The following is a 20,826-nucleotide window of genomic DNA, read 5'->3' on the forward strand; positions in this document are numbered from 1 at the left end:
ACTCCTCGGGGGCCGCACGCCCGAAGACCCCAGGGCAGGCCGCGTACGCCGCCGGGAGGGCGCGCGACCCCGGGGCTGTGGCGCCAAGTCTTCCCGGGGGCCCGCACCTGTACGCGGGGACCCCCGGCTCCCGGCTGGCGGAGCCCCAGCATCCCGGGGACCGGCAGAGGTCGGGAGAGGGTGGCACCACCCCCAACCTGGGGCCGCTGATGGGGGGACGGAACTTTCAGGAAAGCGGCCTGTGAGCAGCCCTCGGGAGAACACAGGGCGGTTGGCAGCGCCGGCCGGGCGGAGCGGAACGGAGCGCCCCGGGGCCCAGGAGCCGGCGAGAACGAGAGCCGCACGCACTTGGCGGGGGAGCTTCTCCGCCTCCCAAACCCCTTTCGACCCCCAGAGGCGTCGCGCGAAGCGTGGACGCCTCCGCGAGCCCAAGGGAGGGGTCCGCGATGAGTCACGCAGACCCTGGCCGGCCGGGACCAGCTGCTGCGTCACCGTCAAAACTTCTGAGCCTCGCCCCACTCCTCTGAAAATGGAGGGCCGCAACCTGCCCAGGGGCTGAAGTGACACGGCGAGAGCCGTCGGCCGCCCCCCTTTCCTCTCCGCGGCCGGGCCGAACCGCTGGGCTCCGAGCCCGGGAAAACCCAGGAGCGCCAGGCTGCGAGCCCAACATGACCCCGGGAGCTGGCGGCCGCGAGCGACAGCCGCGGCTCTGAGGAGCTTCCTCACACCCGCTGTTCCGGCTTCCCCGTTCCTAAGGGGCTCCCCACCTCTTCTCTTATTTCTGAGGAAACGTGGAGCACCCTAACTGACCCTCCTTAGGTGAGGGCTAGAGAGGAGGGAAGAATTTGCGTAGCGCCCACGGCGCATGCTCACTGGTTTGGGTTTGGAGGCGGGAGTTTGGCTTAAGGGAGCCTTGCTGATTGGTTGATATGCGCAGGCCACGCCCATCGCGTGCCTGATGGACAGCTCCTCACCTGCGCGCGCGGGGCCGGTGTGGACTCAGCCTTCAGAGGAATCCCTCCCGCGCCGTTGTTGGCCTCAGCGCGTGGAGGCCTCCAAGCCGTCGTCAGCCAGTAAAGGAGGTCGCCAGTGGCCTCCCACCCTGCTCGAAAGCCAAACACCGGCCCAAAGCAGAACCTTAAAAGTGGGAAAACTACCAATCTAGGGCAGAAAGCAAAACACCACCGTTCAGGACTTAATGGGCAGGTCTGGCCCATAATAAAGTCTGGAGTTTTCGGCATGCAGTTGGCACTCAATAAATGTTTTTGCTGGATCGGATTGTTCTCCCTGTGTCTTGAGATGCGGGATGTAGCACTACACGTGAGCCTGCCAAGCCGGAAGATAATAACGTATGAAAATAATAAGAGCAACTACACACTAATCTATTTCCTCTGCTGCGTAAAGCCTAGATATTAACCAGGCTGCTCGTGTTCCAGGGGAGCGCTGGGTGACCCCGGAGGCAGAAGGCGCAGCTTCACGCGGGAGCCTGCGGTGTCCGGTTTCACCATGCACATCCCTGGTTTGTACCGCTGAGCTGCATGGGGTAGGTCAGTTCACTTCTTACTTCTTACTGTTAGAAGGTGGTCTGAGAAAGGTTAAGTTTTCCCTTTGAGCTTCTGACACCTGAAGAAGTTTCCAGATAGCACAGACCTTTACCCCCCTGAGTTGCCTTGGCTCTCTAAATCGCATCTACTTCCAGAGAATGCAAATAATAGATTTTATTCAATCAAAAACAACAGAAACGCACAATGTTGTGCGGCTTTTTTTTTTTTTTGCTTTGTTCTGTTTAAGAAATGGATGAACACAGAAAAGAGCATGTATCTGGAAAGTGAAGAGTATCCATTTCTACCAGTCCTAGAAATGCTTACTGACTCATTATGTTCTAGAATTGGCAGATTTTCATTGAGGAAGCAGGGGTTGAACTGTAAGATGCTGCCAGTAGTCATGGACAATGTCTAAACAAGAACGAGTTCTGGCAGAGAAGGAGGCATGCTAATGTGAACTGAGTCCAGGAAGGCTAATTTTCCCAGCGACCCAGAGCACAGCCTCTTCTTCCTGGTGAAGTTAACAAATGGGGCATTTACGTTTAAATTTGAGCAGAAATTTCATCCTTCCTGTTTTAGGTTGAATTGTGTCCACTCCCCAACCCCTCAAGACATATAGGGCTTTCCTTGTGGCTCAGCTGGTAAAGAATCTGCTTGCAATGCAGGAGACCTGGGTTCGATCCCCGGGTTGCAAAGATGCCCTGGAGAAGGGCATGGCAACCCACTCCAGTATTCTGGCCTAGAGAATTCCATGGACTGTATAGTCCATGGAGTCGCAAAGAGTTGGACACGACCGAGCTGTGGGGTGGCAAAGAGTTGGACACGACCGAACGACTTTCAGTTTCACTTTTCAAGACATATTGAAGTCCTGACTCCAGTATCTGTGAATGTGACCTTATTTGAAAATAGGGTCTTTGCAAATGTCATCAAGTTTCGGTGAGGTCATACTGGACCAATATGACCAGTGTTCTTATGAGAAGAGAAGAGACACAGAGACACACAGCAAGAAGGCCTGAGATTGGAATGAAACATTTACAAGTCAAGGAACACCAAGGATTGCTGGCAACCACCAGAAGCTTGATGAAATAAAGGATTCTTCCTTGAATCTTTGGAGACAGCATGGCCCTGCTGATGCCTTAACTGGATTTCTAGTCTCCAGAACCATGAGAGAATAAATTTCCTTGTTCTAAGCCACCCAATTTGTGATGCTTTATTGTGGTATGATAGTCAACGAAAACTCACACACTTACCAAAGGCTGTTTGTCGTGTTTTTTTTTTTTTTTAATCCCCACCAGAGTGGACCTAGAATTGTGTGAATTCTTACTGCATCAACTCCTGGAGAGAGGCAGTCATACCCTTATCGAAGGAGGCACATCAGGTCAAGGTTGAAGATGCTGCATGAAATGGGGAGGGATGGTGTTTAAGGTGTGGTGGAAGATACATCTATCTACTTTAACTTGAGGGGGTAACCCCATCTTTGTTTCACCAAAACTGTAGGAAGAAAGCCATCCTTTTTGTTGAGGATCATACTAGTAGGTGCTAGAAATGAAATATAATTCCAGCCAGTTTTGAAGATTTGCATATAAGTGACAGTACAACATCCAAATATTTATAATTTAAGCATTATCCATGTTTTAATAATAATCTCTTACTGCATCATTTCTTGTTAGGTTAGCTTTGGGATCTGTGTATTTCTTAATGATACATAATTATTTTAAAATCTCTTCTAGGTTATCCTGAAAGAGCACATCTGTGAAAATGAAATATGAGGTCCTTATGAGATCATTGAAACCAGGGTTTCTCGAACTTTATTGTGCATAAAAATGACCCAGTGATCTTGTTACACTACAGAGTCCAATTCAGAAGATCAGGTGTGGTACCCAAAATCAAACTTCAAGAGATGGTGAGTGACAGAGAAGCTTGGCATGCTGCAGCCCATGGGATTGCAAAAGCATCAGACACATCTGGGCAACTGAACAAGAATGACAACCTGAAATCCACAGTTCTAACAAGCTCCCCACTGATGTCAAACTCCTCCCCAAAGCAGATGCTGCTGGTGCACAGACCACATTTTGTAAGCAGTGAGCATTCAGACTTCCATTTCCAGCAGTTTGGCAAACCAAAGGCCCTTAAAACTTCTCCCCTTTTAGAACAGTATGGAGGTTCCTGAATAAATAAAAATAGAGCTACCACATGAGCCTGCAATCCTACTCCTGGGCATATATCCAGAGAAAAGCAGGATCAAATAGGATACGTGCACCCCCAGTGTTTTTTGTAGCACTGTTTACAATAGCCAAGACGTGCAAGCCACCAAAATGTCCATCGACAGAGGAATGGATAAAGAAGATGTGGTACATATATATGATGGAATATTACTTGGCTATAAAAAGGAATGCATTTGAGTCAGTTTTAATGAGGTGGATGAACCTAGAGCCTTTTATGCAGAGTGAAGTAAGTAAGAAAGAGAAAAATTGTGCTAAACCACTCAGGTTTGAGTGTTGTTAGTTACAGCTACATTGAGAACAGTCTGGGGTTTGGGGAAGGAGAACGGAAGGAGATAAACCAAGGAGTAGTAGTTTAGTCGCTAAGTCATGTCTGACTCTTGCGAGCCCGTGGACAGTGGAGCCTGCCAGGCTCCTCTGTCCATGGGATTCTCCAGGCAAGAATACTGGAGTGAGTTGCTGTTTCCTTCTCCAGAAGCCAGGTAGGTGGCAACAACCCAACCAGAGGGAACCAGGACTATGTCTATTAATTTATGCATAAAAAACAGCATCCTATGCTTCTGAAAAGCTACTCATAGTCTAGTGGAGAAGACAGCTCCATAAATATAACTGTGATCCAATGGATCAGGAAGGTGGGACCACAAAGGAGAAACAACTAACTTGATAGGTATGAGCCAGCGGCAGTTTCTCAGAGAAAAGGAAGCTGGAGCTTGTTGCTCTGCCTGGAGGCTGCCTTGTGACCAGTGTCTGAACAACTATGGCAGAGAGCACCTGGGGCATGTTAGATTTGCATGATAATATTTGAAAAACACCAACACAGGATCTGTCTCACGTAACAAATGATCAGTCATTACTAGCTATTAAATAATTATAGAATATTTCAAGAAATTGTCATCAGAGCTGTTTACTATGCATCCAGGGAGAGTCCAGATTGTGACATAAAACTCCCTACGCCAAGACTAAGGAGATACTTTCATCACCAGGTTCTGCCTCTTTTTGAATTAGTCTGATTTTCCCTCCTTTTCAACTATTCATCACCAGCACTTTTGCTCTAATTTGTGAACATGTTTCATAATCTCCAAAGGTTGACTGACACAAAAAAAGCAAATGATGTTTGTTCATCTCGTTTTTTGTGCTGTAGCGTGCAATCCAAAATGACATTAATATTCTTTGTCGCAGTGTATATTGCAAAGTCCAAGTTCGTCATCATTTCATAAAAGAAAGCTGGGGACAGATGAAGAATGAAAATTGGCTTTAATATCATTGAATCTCAATAACCTGTGATTATTGCTATACTAGGTATAACCAAATAATGATCATATACAATCACACCAAATGCATAATCCTAATAGTTTGGTTTAAAAATGCTGTTATTAAAACCATTCTGACCTTATCAAATGAATCCCCACAATATTCCTAAGTGAGTTAAAATTTACATCAAAGATGAGGTAGGTGAGTGTGTGTCTGTCTGCCTGTCTGTCTGTCTGTGTAAAGTCACTCAGTCATGTCTGACTCTTTGTGACCCCATGGACTATAGCCTGCCAGGCTCCTCTGCCCATGGAATTCTCCAGGCAAGAATACTGGAGTGGGTAGCCATTTCCTTCTCCAAGGGATCTTCCCTACCCAGGGATTGAACCCACATCTCATTAGGTCTCAGGTATTGGCAGGCAGGTTCTTTACCACTAGCGCCACCTGGAAAAATCTTGCACAATATTCCTAAGTGAGTTAAAGTTTACATCACAGATGAGGTATAGAAACACAAATAGAAATGCACTCCTAGGTAATTCTCTCACCAAACATGCTCAAATGGGACTTGTAAATCAAGAACATATCTGAGGAAATAAATAGAGCTCTCCTGAATTATTTCCATTGTAGTTAAGGCTTTCCAATAAGCCAATAAAGCAGAAATTAGGCAGGAATTTTGCATGATTTTGCAATGTCTACCTGGTTAAAATAGGATCTAAAAGCCAGTTTCCTTTGGAAAAGATTTATTTAGCAAAATTTACACAATTTTTCTAGGAAATAAAGAATTTAAACAAATGGGGGCCTAAAACAGTTGGCCATGAAAAAAATGAAAATCAGGGGTAAAAAATGAGCTTGGAACAGGGCTATGCCTCTTAAGAACATAAAACTTCTCATAGCAGAAAAATGTTGATCTCTAAATGCTTTTTTCCAGGCTTGGGCTCCAGAAGAATGTGGGCCAGGATGAATGGCACAAGAGCAGGGCCAAAGAGAATCTGTGGTTAGCACAAAGAGGCTTGGCATGGCAGACCCTACATTGGACCTGGCAGAAACCTTAAGGCAGAATCCCCTTTCCACTTGGGAAAAGGTCCAGTGTCTAAAAGGGCAATGACTCTTCTGAGCACTGACTATGTATATAATTTGCCATAATCTACATCATCTGTTCAGGACTGTCTACATAATTTGCAGAGCCCAGTGGAAAATGAAACTGTGGGCACTGTTTTTCAAAAAAGATTTTCAAAGGACTTCCCTGGTGGTCCAGTGGTTAAGAATCCACTTTGCAAGGCGGGGGATGTGAGTTCTATCCCTGGTCTGGGAACTAAGATCTTACCTGCTGCAGAGCAACCAAGCTCGTGTGTCACAACTGGAGAGAAACCTGTACTCTGCAGCAAAAGATCCCATGTGCTGCAACTAAGACCCAACATAGCCAAATTAATTAATTAAAAAAATAAAAAGAATTTCAAGAGCCCAAGGGCCCTTCTAAGTACAGGCCTGGAGGTCCCTGTCACCATCAGTCATTAACCCTTTAAATGATCCCAAGCAGATAGGGAGGACCCAGAGTTACAAGGTGGTGGCTATTTATCAGCCAGTAAAGATATTGTTTTCAGGGCTTCCCTGGTGGCTCAGAGGTTAGAGCATCTGCCTGCAATGTGGGAGACCCAGATTCAATCCCTGGATCAGGAAGATCCCCCGGAGAAAGAAATGGCAACCCACTCCAGTATTCTTGCCTGGAGAATCCCATGGACTGAGGAGCCTGCTAGGCTACAATCCACAGGGCCGCAAAGAGTTGGACACAACTGAGCGACTTCACTTCACTAAGGATATCGTTTTCAGTGTTTCAGCAACAGATCCTATAGTCCCAGCCATACCAGCTTTAATGTCAACCAGACGCTGAGTATATATGGGAGTGATACAGACCAAGCTTAAAGTTTTCTAACAGATAGGAGATTGAACAAGTAAGGAGAATACATCATTTTGATTAACAGGGTAGAAATATATGTAGAGACAATAAACTCTAAAACAGAAATAAACAATAGGCCCAAAAAGATGGGATCTATGATTGCTCAAAAGCAAGTTTGGATAAACTGATCCCAAGAACTTCAAGAGAGAGAAAAGGAGAAAACAGCAGCAATTCTCAAAGGCTGAGCTGTGTTCTAACCATGACCGTGGACATGGCCGTGAAGAGGGAACTGATAGAGTGATGCTGTGTAGAAGCTCACCCAGCAAAACCGAATCCCAGTCATGACTTAGCAATATAGTAAGGGCTTCACACCCAGTAAGATGGCTATTATCCAAAAACCAGAACACAAGTATTGGCAAGGATGTGGAGAAATTTCACCGTTGATGGGGTACTACAGCTAAAGCACACTGTATAAAGCAATACAGTGTTTTCTTGAAAATTAAAAAGAGAACTACCATATCCAGCAGTTCCATATCTGGGCATATATCCAAAAGAATAGAAAGCTAGATTTGGAAGAGCTATTTGTACACCTATGTTCATAGAAGTATTATTCACAACAGCCAAGGGGTGCAAATGACTCAGGTGTCCAATTATAATCAAATGGATGAACAGAATGTGGTATATACACCCAAAGTAATATTATTAAGCCTTAAAAAGGAAGGAAATTCTGACACACGCAAAACGGATGAACCTTGAGAACATTACGGTAAGTGAAGTCACATGCTCACAAAAGACAAATACTATAGAATTCTACTTAGTGAGGTAGATGAGTAGCTTAGTTAAAATTTGTAGACACACAAAGTAGAATGGTGGTTACCAGGGACTGGGGAGAGAGAGTGATAGGGAGTTAATGTTTAAATGGGTACAGAGTTTGAGTTTGGAAAAATGAAAAGAATGGATGGTGGTGATGATTAGACAACAAGGTAAACATTCATAATACCACTGATCTGTACATTTCTAAATGGCTAAGATGGTAAATTTTGTGACTTCCCTAGTGGTCCAGTGGCTAAGACTCCAGGCTCCCAACGCAGGGGACCTGGGTTGTATTCCTGCTCTGGGAACTAGATGCCACATGCCACACTAGTGTTTCACATGCTGCAACTAAGATCAGTGCAGCCAGATACATAAATAAGTTAAATAATACATTTTTAAAGATCTCCCGCTAAAGAAAAGATGGCAAACTTTGTCATATATATTTTACCACAGTTTTAAAATGTATTAAAGATATTTTAAAAAGAAAAAAATGTATAAAAGATATAAAGCTTATAAAATTTCAAGAGGCCCTCTTTTAGAGGAAGAGTACAAAATTATAAATATCAAATTGGGTTTTAAAAGAGTGGATATTTAGTATAATAAAAATCACACAAACTACAATTTTTAGAGCTACTAAATACCACAAACATTACAAAATCCAGAAAGGTAACAGTGTTTCTAACTAATTTACTTCCTCATGCATCCCTGAAATACTTTTTTTCCTACAATATTAGTGCATAATTCTGATAATCTCTTCAAAAGACAGTGATTTTATTTTTGCTATTTTAACAGTGTGTACAGAAAGAAAATTCAGTCTTTCCTCATGCATACTTAATTGAAATTATTTTATTATTGATAATTTAGAAGAAATTTCTTTCAACTTTGCAACTAGCTGTTTAGTGTCTTATAACTCTTGGATTTTGTCAAATTTGGAGAAAGCAGGCAAGTTTCATAGATTAGCTGTAAGATTTCAGAGTATTTTAAGCATTTTTTGGTGTGTCAGTGTCTTCAAATTGACAATATTCAATAGTTTAATCACCAAAATCCTTAGTGTATTGGAGGATTAAGTTTTATATTCTCCTTATCAATGTCAACATTTCAGAGTTAATCCGTAAGAATTTTAAAAATTCTTTTCCAGTGAGTTCCACAATCCACTTTTCATTAATAGGATTTTCAAACAGTCCAAATACTATTTGTTTCTCCTGATAGAATTTTCCTTCCTCATAAAGAATGACTGGTTTTAGTATGATCTGAAAGTCTGTGGTATACTTTCCTTCTCTATACCAGTATAACCTCTACTGACTTAATCACTCATTGTAACTGTTTTATTTCCTATTCCAGTAATTTTTAACCTGAATTTTCTCCTAATTTTTTAATAAATGAATTTAAGAAACGTAAAATAAGCTACCCTTTATATATATATAAATAGAAGCTTATCATTTCTCATGTGTTTTTGTTAAATGTGCCCAAACATCTCTCTCAGTTGCAGTTAATTTAGGGTATTCCTAACTCAACCCTCCCTTAGAAAATCCAAAAACTATCCATGAAGGCAGTTGAGATGGAAAGACACAGTGGGGTTAACTGAATATGGTTAAAATATCCTACTTCTACAATTTTTTAAAAACTTAATTTTGTATCTATATGAGATGATATCTGTTCAGTAAACTTATAGTGATAGCCATTTCATGATTTAGGTAAGTCAAATCATTATACCATGCACCTCAAACTTACACAGCACTGTATACCAGTTACATTTCAATAAAACTGGGGAAAAAAGCAAAGATAATTTTTATTTGCTTAGAAAGATGTCCCAACAAATGAGACAAGTAGGTTACAGAGTAGCATATACAGTGTATAAAATGGAATACATCAGTATAGGTGTGTATTTGAAGAGATCGAAGTCTTCATGTGTGTATGAAAAGTGTTTACCAAAATGTTAACAGTGATTGTCTCTGAGTTGTTAGATTCCTGTTGACTGTCTTCAACTTCTCAAAAATTTTTCTGTATTTTTTAATTAAAAAAAAAACAATCCTTAAGATCGTATGAACACATTGCTAGGACCCCTGCCTAGCCTTGGAAAGGACAGATCAGAGAGGACCCTGAAGCTTAGGCAAACCCGCTTCCAGGCCGCCAGCCCCAAAGAAGCTGTACCCTAGGAACGGGTCAAGTCCAGATGCCAAGTCAGCAATTTGCCAGTTGTTGTACCATATTTTAGTTTTATCTCGTTTCATGACGGCTTCCTGCCAGACTCCTCCCTCTCTTGCCCTAATCCATGTAGTGAAGAATCCTGTTCCCTCCCCGCCCCTCCTCCTCTCTTGGCTGCTTTTCCATCCTTCTTGCATCCTGGGAGATCAGGTTCTGGGGCCCTGCTGGTGCTGACAGGTTTCATTAGCCTGATGGAAAGGTTTCTCATCCTCCTTTGGCAGCTGCTGGGTTTTTCTCCTCCTCCCAGGGTTCTGGGAGCTTCAGGTCAGGTCTACGCTAACCCATGCTATGGCATGGGACAGAACAGGGCAGTCAGTGGAAATCCAAGTGGGGACCCTGGCTGAACTTTTCCTTTAGTTCACATGAAGAAAGAATATATTTTGTTCCATGGAAATCAAAATATAAGGACTTCGCAGGCAGTCCAGTAGTGAAGACTTTACCTTCCAATGCAGGGGGTTGGCAGGTTCAATCCCTGGTCAGGGAGGTAAGATCCCACGTGCCAAAACATAAAGCAGAAGCAATATTGTAACAAATTTGATAAAGACTTTAAAAACTGGGGGGAAAAATTCTCCTATAAAAAAAGAAAAGAAGAGAAAAGTACAGCCTCTGTGCCCTGAATCTGATCTCTGTTCTTCAACCACACTTTGCCCGTCCACGTGTCTTTGATCTGAGGAGCGAACTGAAGAGTCAGGAGCCTGCAGGCTTTCAAATGCGGTGACATCCAAACTGTCAGGTGTGATTACAGTTTTCTGCAAATGCAAAATCGAATTACATTCTCAGTGCCAGGAAGTGATCATTTCAAAGAGCAGACTGCTTATGGAAGAATCCTAGTCATCTTGCTAAGCGTCAAGGTAAGTCTTCTGAGTCAAGGACCTGAATAATTTCTGGTGAGAGATGAGCAAACTGCTTTTGGTAATGCGACCTAGCAGACATCAGATACCATACAACTTAGGGGAGGACTTCCTGAGTCACATTGTCCTCAACTGTAAAAACAAAAGGATTGTTAAACTTCCCCATGCAGCCATGAAATTAAAAGACACTTGCTCCTTGGAAGGAAGCTCTGACAAACCTAGACAGCATATTAAAAAGTGAGACATCACTTTGCTGACAAAAGTCCATATAATCAAAGCTATGGTTTTTCTAGTAGTCATATATGGATGTGAGATTTGGACCATAAAGAAGGCTGAGGACAGAAGAACTGATGCTTTCGAACTGTGGTGCTAGAGAAGTCTCTTGAAGGTCCCTTGGACAGCAAAGAGATCAAATTAGTCAATCCTAAAGAAAATCAACCCTGAATATTCATTTGAAGGACTGGTGCTGAAGCTGAAGCTCCAATATCTTGGCCACCTAATGTGAAGAGCTGACTCACTGAAAAAGACCCTGAGGCTGGGGAAGACTGAGGGCAGGAGGAGAAGGGGGCGACAGAGGATGAGATGGTTGGAAGGCATCATTGACTCAATGCACATGAGTTTGAGCAACTCCGGGAGATGGTGAAGGACAGGGAAACCTCATGGGGTTGAAAGGAGTCAGACAGGACTTAGCGAATGAACAAGGTTCCCCCAGCTCTACTGCTCTAGTCATGCCCACAATGTTCATCGTCATTTCTTCATCTTTTTTTCTTTCCTTGCATGTGATCTTGGCCTCTTTCTTCCTGTGTTTACACAGTAAGAAAAAATTCTAAGAACCAAGTTCCATCAGGTCTGATATAGCCCAATAAAAACCCTTGGAATAGGAATGAGAAATACCAGCCATGGTCATAGTCCTGGGCTCAATTTTTCTGGAATCTTCAGGTGATAATCGATCAGTCTTTACTGCAGTCTGAAGCAGGGGGACCTAAACTGTTGTGTGCACTCTCAGTGCCAGGAACTTTGCTGAGGTGTTCTCTTTGCTCCGTGATGCTGGTCCATTCTAGTTCCCTGGGGTTCCCTTGTTGGTCCTCCATCTTGAAAACTATCCCACTCAGGTGCACACGTCTCAGAACAGTGCTCATGTTCAGGACTGAGAGATGGGAGCACAGAGGGAGGAGAAAGCACTAGGATTTGCTTCCCCTCGTGGGATCACAGCTCCTCTGACTAGAGAGGAAGGATCCACACTGCAGAGTTTTCTTCAATACCTACGGGCTCCACTGCCGCTGCTATGACTGGGATTGCCTGGAGGTAGGACTTTTCCTAGTGGCTCAGACGGTAAAGCGTCTGCCTACAATGCGGGAGACCTGGGTTTGATCCCTGGGTCGGGAAGATCCCTTGGAGAAGGAAATGGCAACCCACTCCAGTACTTTTGCTCGGAAAATCCCAAGGACAGTGGAGCCTGATAGGTTACAGTCCACAGGGTCGCAAAGAGTCGGACACGACTGAGTGACTTCACTTCAGGGCTCAAAAAATAGAGAAGAGAAGGAGCAAAAAAGAGTTTGGATTTCCTCCCAAACTCTATTAGGAGTCCTCTTTCTGGATGCTTCTGCCAGACCTAGAGAGTTTTCCTAAAGCTCTTTCTGTCCATGACTAGAATTGACATCTAGGTTTCAAACAACCTTGAGTCCAGGTATGGGGGCTACTGGAGGCGGTAAAAATAGGAGTTCACTTGCATCTGGTGGTAGTTCAGCTCCGGGCTTCTTTTCCAATCCCTCTGCTCCCTTTGACCCAGAACCAGAACTCCTAAACAGAAGGCTTTTGATGTATATTGAATTTTAATATATAGACTCTTTTAATATACATTGAATTTTCCAGAAATGTACCTAACATATAAAATCAAGAGATACTGTATTTGATTTTTTGTTTATACAAAAATGTGTTTATGGCATTTGGGTTGCCAGCTGCATTTGTTATTTTGTATTCTCTAGTGATTCTTTATACACCTGCCTTCTTCTTTCTGCTTATTGTGTGCTTTGCTTGAGGTATTGAAATATTGAAACACATATTTTATTATAAATTACTTACATTTTATTTTATGTATACTGTAGATAGGGCATCACAGTGTTTTTTTTGTATGATGTGATTTGGCAGGTTAAAGAGGGCTATAAGTCTTTTGACATTACTTTTGTCCAGAGGTGCTTCCAGGGCTGGCCAGGCATCTCTCTCTTGTAATTTCAGGGACTCACCATGTGGTCTCTTAAGCATCATGGTCTCAGGGTAGCTTGACTTAAACACAGCAGTTCAGGGCTTCAAGGATGCTCCCAGAGCTTCAGAACACATCTGCAAGATTCTTAGGGCCTAGCACTGTCTGTCCCCAAAGGCTATCTTCTATTTATCAAACAAGTAACTAAGGGCCAGCCTGAATTCAGGAGAGATAAGGCAGGAACTGGTCAGAAAAGGCTGGTGCCAGGAAAGGCTTGTGGATGAGATAAGGACTTGGAGGACAAAGGCTCCCTAGACTCCAGTGAATGATTAAACTGCTTAACGTTGAGTGAATCTTGATAGTTCATAAAGAAAATAGAGAGGAAGTCCCTTCTTTGGGTGAATTTGCATGTAATGTACAGGGTATATTTCTTATCCTTGTATAGAGCCACCAAGGATGTCCTTGGAATGCCTATAAGCACAGAGCAAATATTTATTTATTCAACATCACAGTACTAATTATGTGGGTGATGCAAGGAGATCCAACCAGTCCATTCTGAAGGAGATCAACCCTGGGATTTCTTTGGAAGGAATGATGCTAAAGCTGAAGCTCCAGTACTTTGGACACCTCATGCGAAGAGTTAACTCATTGGAAAAGACTCTGATGCTGGGAGGGATTGGGGGCAGGAGGAGAAGGGGACGACCCAGGATGAGATGGCTGGATGGCATCACGGACTCGATGGACCTGAGTCTGAGTGAGCTCCGGGAGTTGGTGATGGACAGGGAGGCCTGGCGTGCTGCGATTCACGGGGTCACAAAGAGTCAGACACGACTGAGCAACTGAACTGAACTGAACTGAATGTCAGTGTCTCTGTCCTTCAAGGCTACAATGCTATTATTTTTTTAAAGGCATGCAAATATATATAGATTAAGCAGTGTGCTATGGTTAAGCTATGGTTTTTTCAGTAGTCATGAGAGTTGGGTTATAAAGAAAGCTGAGTGCTGAGGAATTGATGCTTTTGAACTGTGGTGTTGGAGAAGACTCTTGAGAGTCCCTTGGACTGCAAGGAGATCGAACCAGTCCATCCTACAGAAAATCGGTCCTGAATATTCACTGGACGGACTGATGCTGAAGCTGAAACTCCAATACTTTGGCCACCTGATGTGAAGAACTGACTCATTGAAAAAGACCCTCATGCTGGGAAAGATTGAGGGCAGGAGGAGAAGGGGACGACAGAGGATGAGATGGCTGGATGGCATCACCGACTCAATGGACATGAGTTTGAGTAAACTTTGGGAGTTGGTGATGGACAGGGAGGCCTGGCATGCTGCAGTCCATGGGGTCACAAAGAGTTGGACACGACTGAGCAACTGAACTGAACTGAACTGAAGCAGTGTGCAAAAATTAGCAAAGAACAGCTTCACTAAAGAGCTTTATGAATCCAGAAGAGAAATTATCTCTTTTCATCTCTAACCATCTATTTTCAATTTCAACCCTGGCTTCCCATTGGAATCATGTGGGGAACTTTTAAAATATAACAACTGCTCCCATCGTCTTGGATTATGGTTTTAACTGAGGGGTGGGGCCCAGACATCAATATTCATAAAGAAGATTCATAAAGATCCATATGACTTTCTAGTAAGTGAGGTTTCCGACTCTTCTCAACCCCATGGATTGTAGCCTGCCAGGCTCCTCCATCCATGGGATTTTTCAGGCAAGAATACTGGAGTGGATTCCCATCTCCTTCTCCAGGGTATCTTCCTGACCCAAGGATTGAACCTGGTCTCCCGAACTGCAGGCAGACACTTCATCATCTAAGCCACCAGGGAATCTGACTCTCTATTAGGAAGCCGCTTCTCTACTTTTCTGATGGCTCGTCACTAACCCAGGGAGGTGGATTCATCAGGGTGGAGAGGAACCAGGAATCTGTAGTTCCACCAGTTCCCCAGGGTGATTCTTGTCCTGTGGGAACTTAACACTGCTGTGTTCCCATCTTTTGCAGTCCTAATGCAAATGCTGCTCTGAATCTAAACTCAATCTCAAATATAAAAAGCCATCCCCACTTCAAAACTCTCGATAAAATCCAAACTTCAAAGCCAGCTCTAAATTGAATCCTATGTATTTTATCATATGCCATGTGTTCAGTCGTGTCCAACTCTTTGAAACCTCATGGACTATAGCCCGAGAGGCTCCTCTGTCCCTGGAATTCTCCAGGCAAGAATACTGGAGTGGGTTGCCATTTCCTTCTCCAAGGTGTTATGCCCAGAGTCCGAGTCCCCAAAACTGAGAGAATAAGACGTTCACAGCAATGCAAAAGCATGAAGGGGTTTTATTTCTAGCTCAGGCTAGGGCCCCCACCACATCCAATGCAGTGGAGTGGAGCAAGGAGCCCCGAGCCCAGATTTACAGCAGTATTTATAGGTTTTGGAACAGAGAGTTGGCAAGGGCTGATTGGCTGCAGGAGTTTCCTAGTATTTACTAATTGGCTAATCTTTATTGGCTGCAGGGGTTTCCTGGTATTTACTAATTGGCTATTGGCTGCAGGGAGATGTCTTTTACGTCCTGATAAACTCAAACCAGGTTACGGGGAGTATGCTGATTAGACAAGTCCTGGCATCCACGGAGATGACCTCACTGGGCAATGACTCAGCTTTTCCCGTGAGTCCTACCTTAGTCCCTGAAGCCTGTCATGGCGTTTGTTAGGTCCCAACACAAGGGATCTTCCCAACCCAGGGATCAAATCACATCTGTGTGTCTCCTGCATTGTAGACGAATCCTTTACCTGCTGAGCTGTCAGGGAAATTGAATCCTAACCTAATGATTTCTTTCAATTCCTGCCTTATCACTTACATCCAATTTTGACCCACAAATCTATTAATACCTCTGAGGAAAGTGGCCCATATTTGACCCTGTTTTTTTCCCACCATGTTCTTCGCCTTTATCTTTAATCAGCTTGTTTAACCCTATGTGGGAATCACGGATACTTTAGTTTGGAGACAGACCTCTGCTTGAATCTCAGTTCCACTTTCTGCTAGTTGTTGAATCTAAGACTCACCCTTCCTTATCTGTGAAGTAGAGATAACAATGACTGATTTATAGGATTGTTTGGAAGAATTTGGCTTCCCTGGTTGGCTCAGAGGTTAAAGAGTCTGCCTGCAATGCGGGAGACCCAGGTTCGATCCCTGGATCAGGGAAGATCTCCTGGAGATGGAAGTGGCAACCCACTCCAGTATTCTTGCCTGGAGAATCCCATGGACGGAGGAGCCTGGTAGGCTGCAGTCCACAGGTCGAAAAAGAGTTGGACACGACTGAGCGGCTTCACTTTCACTTTTGGAAGAATTAAGAAAGTAATGTCTGGGGGGCATTTAGAGTTAATAGATGCAATGAACATTCTTGCATCTATTATATCAACCTCATTGGAAAAGACCCTGATGCTGGGAAAGATTGAAAGCAGGAGAAGAGGGCGACAGAGGATGAGATGGTTGGATAGCATCACCGATTCAATGGACATGAACTTGGGCAAACGGCGGGAGATGGTGAGGGACAGGGAGGCCTGGTGTGCTGCAGTCTGTGGAGTTGCAAAGAGGCGGACACAACTTGGCAACTGAACAACAACAAAATGATTCTATTCCAGGCTTCAGTCCCAGAAGTATCAGTCTAAACTCCTGCTTCAAAAAATCTAAACAAAATTTATTTGACAGTGTTGATGATGAACAGAAAAAAAAATCTTACCTTACTCAAAAACAATGACAAAAAAAATGAGGACAATTATCAGGCAAGAATGGTTTGCTGAGATTTCTGATCTCTTCCCCTTCTGTTACTGAAAATTCAGAAAGCAAGTTTTTACAACTTAGAACTACTTAATTTGGAAATTTTTACTGTAAGCATTAAAGGAATATTAGCAACAGATGTTTTGTGTTCTTTCTCTTTTGACCTCATTTATGAATCTACCGCTGTTCACTCTGTTTATATTTTGAAAAACTTGCTTTTCTTTTAAAACTGTCATTAGTTTTTCTCTAGGATTTAGATTTTGACATAAATCCACATTTCTCTAAAAGAAGCAAAATCATGCTTAGGGATGATTTCAGCTTTAATATTTTCAATATTTCAGAAAATAGAGAATGACAATTACTTTTTTAAACTACAGCTTCCCTTCATGTATTCCTCAGTGTGCACAGGCTCTTTTCTAGAAGTAGGACATAACCTACTTTTATGTCAGTTATTAAGATCAAAAGAAAAGGAAAAATACTTCTAACCTGACTTTTAAAATGGTTTCTCTTTTGGTAGAATGGGAATCAGTGGAAATGCAGTTCCCAATAAAAATGGGAAAAGAAGAAAGGTCATTTATAAAAGAAATATTATTCTCATTAAATACACAAACAGTCAGATTCAGGGTCAGTAATATTAAGGAAAAGAAAGTTTTTTTTAATTTTTTTTGAAAGTGTTTATTTTAAATACATATATGAGTGAGTGAGTGAAAGTCGCTCAGTCGTGTCCGACTCTGTGCAGTCCCAAGGACTATACAGTCCAGGGACTTCTCCAGGCCAGAATACTGGAGTGGGTAGCCTTTCCCTCCTCCAGGGGATCTTTCCAACCCAGGGATCAAACCCAGGTCTCCCACATTGTAGGTGGATTCTTTATCAGCTGAGCCACAAGGGAAGCCCAAGAATACTGGAGTGGGTAGCCTACCCCTTTGCCAGCGGATCTTCCTGACCCAGGAATTGAACCAAGGTCTCCTGCATTGCAGGTGGATTCTTTATCAACTGAGCTATTATACACTTAAACTTGGAGAGCATATGTGTATGTCCATGTGTGGGTATATAGATAAATTCTCCAGATTGAATTTTTTTAAACTACATTGTCAGTGGAATTTAGAATTGAAAATTCATTGCTAAGATATTTAACATTATTAAAAATTCTAGCAAAATGAATGAGAATTAGGGACAACCACATGTGAATATTCATTGGAAGGACTGATCCTGAAGCTGAGGCTCTAATACTTTGGCAACCTGATGCGAAGACCCAACTCACTGGAAAAGACCCTGATCCTGAGAAAGACTGAAAGCAAAATGAAAAGAGAGTGACAGAGAATAACATGGTTGGATGGCATCACTGACTTAATGGACATGAGCTTGAACAAATTCCAAGAGATGATGAAGAACAGGGCTGCAGTCCGTGGGGTCGCAAATAGTTAGACACCACTGAGCAACTGAACAGCAACATGTGAATTGAAAAAGAAAAGGTTATGTCCCGTACTGAGAAAGTCCTTTTTTTTTTTTTTTTTTGGTTGGGCAAGAAAAACAATCCTATTCTTCCCTCTGAGCTTTTTGTTGTAAAATTGCCCCCTTTATTTTTCTCTCCCTTTGGTGTGGATGCCTGCTGTAATCAGGACACATCATTCTTAATTTCTCAGAAATCCATAAACATGCAATTAGAATGAAATAGAAAATGTTTTGCTCAAAAGTCACAGCTCTTTTAGCCAAACTTTTCAATTCCCTTCTACAATTTGTACATTAATCTAGTTGTCTCCCGTCTGTGGTTGAGTGGTACTATATAAAGCAGAGTAAACAATAAAAGGCTTGTTTCCGTTGTAAAAGGTCCTAATGTTTCAGATCCTAATTAGGATGTAAGAGTATCACTTACACAAATTTGCAAAGTGATCACAAGCAGACTTCCCAACATGTGTGCGCCATTGTCCTTCGTTCTTAAAGATGCTGCTTCGGCTAAAATGGCAGTTGCTTTATTGTTGTTTTTCCCCCTTTTGGTCTGGTTTGAATGAGATAGCAGCCACATACATTGTTGCTGTGCTCTGCCACCTAAGGTGTAGAGCATTTCAGTCTAAACGTACTTTTTGCTCTACATTCCATACAACGTAAAATGAATTTCCCTTTTGGCTAATATGGCAGGTTCACAGGGTAGCAAAATTTGTTTCTTTCAATGAGAGGTAAACTGAACACACCTCAGTACATTTACAGTTCTATCAGAGGCTGAGCATCAGAATGAGAGAAATCTCAGTGGTGGGTTTGTAAAGGTAGACCAGAGTGAATTGAAGAAGAAAGACCTTGCTGTTTGAGATGACGCCTTTGATTTTGAACCTGAGATGGGAAATAGAAGGTCAGGGATGAGGAGCTTAACAGTAGAGCACTACAAGCCCTACCTGTGTCTGGGGCAGAGTCACTTTCCCTGAAAATATCAGGACTAGAACAGTCCAGCTGAGCCTGGGGGAGGGGACATTAGTCACAACATTTTTATCATAACCTTCCTGTTGTGTTTAGCCACTAAGTCATGTCTGACTCTTTGCGACCCCATGGACTATAGCCTGCCAGGTTCCTCTGTCCATGGGGATTCTCCAGGCAAGGATACTGGAGTGGGTTGCCATGCCCTCTTCCAGGGGATCTTCCCAGTCCAGGAATCAAACCCAAGTCTCCTGCATTGGCAGGTGGATTTTTTACCACGGAGCCACCAAGGAAGCCCAATACCCTTCCCAGTATCTCACAAAGCACAAATACATACCCAAAGGGGAGCTTTTATTGGTTCACAGGGACCAGGCACTATGTTGACAAAAGCTTTCTTAGGACTGATCAAGGAATCCAAGCAGGTCCCAGGAAAAGTGCAAGGGAGGTAGATGATAGCCCAACCCGGAGAAAACCATCCTAACAAATGGAGTGCTTCTCTTCAAGCTGCCTTGCCTTGGAGAGTCACCCCCCACCTGCCCTGCTGCTGCTGCTGCTGCTAAGTTGCTTCAGTCGTGTCCAACTCTGTGCAACCCCATAGATGGCAGCCCACTAGGCTCCTCTGTCCCTGGGATTCTCCAGGCAAGAATACTGGAGTAGGTTGCCATTTCCTTCTCCAGTGCATGAAAATGAAAAGTGAAAGTGAAGTCGCTCAGTTGTGCGACCCCATTGGACTGCAGCCTACCAGACTCCTCTGTCCATGGGATTTTCCAGGCAAGAGTACTGGAGTGGGGCGCCATTGCCTTCTCCCTAGTACCCCTGAATGAGTTCTTTTTTTAATTAAAAAAAAAAACTTATTTTTGATTGTGCTGGACATCTGTGGCTCTCAGGCTTTCTTTACTGTGGTGGTCAGGGGCCACTCTGTAGTTGCGGTATGCAGGCTCGCCATTGCAGTGGCTCGTCCTGCTGAGGAGCGCAGGCTCTAGGTGTACTCAAGCTTCAGTCGTTGTGGTGCACAGCCTCACCTGCTCTGTGGCATGTGGGATCTTCCCAGACCAGGGATCGAACCCGTGTCCCCTGCTTTGGCAGGCGGATTCTATCTACTGTACCACCAGGAAAGTCCTAGATTTTTTTTTTTAATTCATAGGACACATTTTTTTAAACTTTTTATTTATTTATTGTTGGCTGTGCTGGGTCTTTGTTGCTGTAAAGGCTTTTCTCTGGTTGCAGAGACCAGGGAGGGGGTGGGGGGCGTCTGTCTAGCAGCAGCGTGCAGGCTTCCCATTGTGGTGGCGTCCCTTGTTGTGGAGCACGGCTCTAGGGTGTGGGCTCAGAGCAACAGGCTCAATAGCAGAGGCACACAGATTTGGTCGCTCTGTAGCATGTGGGGTCTTCCTGGAGCAGGGATTGAACCACTTGTCTCCTGCAGTGGAAGCGGATTCTTTTGAGCCACCATGATAGCATTTTTTTTTTTTTTTTTTGAGGTGGACCATTTTAAAACTCTTTATTGAATTTGTCACAATATTTTTTATATTTTGGATCTTTGGCCCCCGAGGCACATGGGACCTTAGGTTCCCAACCAGGAGTCAAACCTGTACCCCCTATGTTGGAAGGCCAAGCCTTAACCATTGGACCCCCAGGGAAGTCCTGTCCCAGAGTGCTTTCTGACTCACACA

General features: G+C 43.6%; 1 long non-coding RNA gene across 1 annotated transcript; it reads left to right on the forward strand.

Moving 5' to 3' along the window:
* Positions 1-27: 27 nt before the first annotated feature.
* On the forward strand, positions 28-3,741 carry LOC120883333. The gene is made up of 3 exons (XR_005725740.1): positions 28-1,547; positions 2,840-2,969; positions 3,275-3,741. It is a non-coding gene; the product is annotated as an uncharacterized LOC120883333 (long non-coding RNA).
* The last annotated feature ends 17,085 nt before the right edge of the window (positions 3,742-20,826 follow it).

Source organism: Oryx dammah, unplaced genomic scaffold (genome assembly GCF_014754425.2).
Source record: "Oryx dammah isolate SB20612 unplaced genomic scaffold, SCBI_Odam_1.1 HiC_scaffold_24, whole genome shotgun sequence".
Lineage (NCBI taxonomy): Eukaryota > Metazoa > Chordata > Mammalia > Artiodactyla > Bovidae > Oryx > Oryx dammah.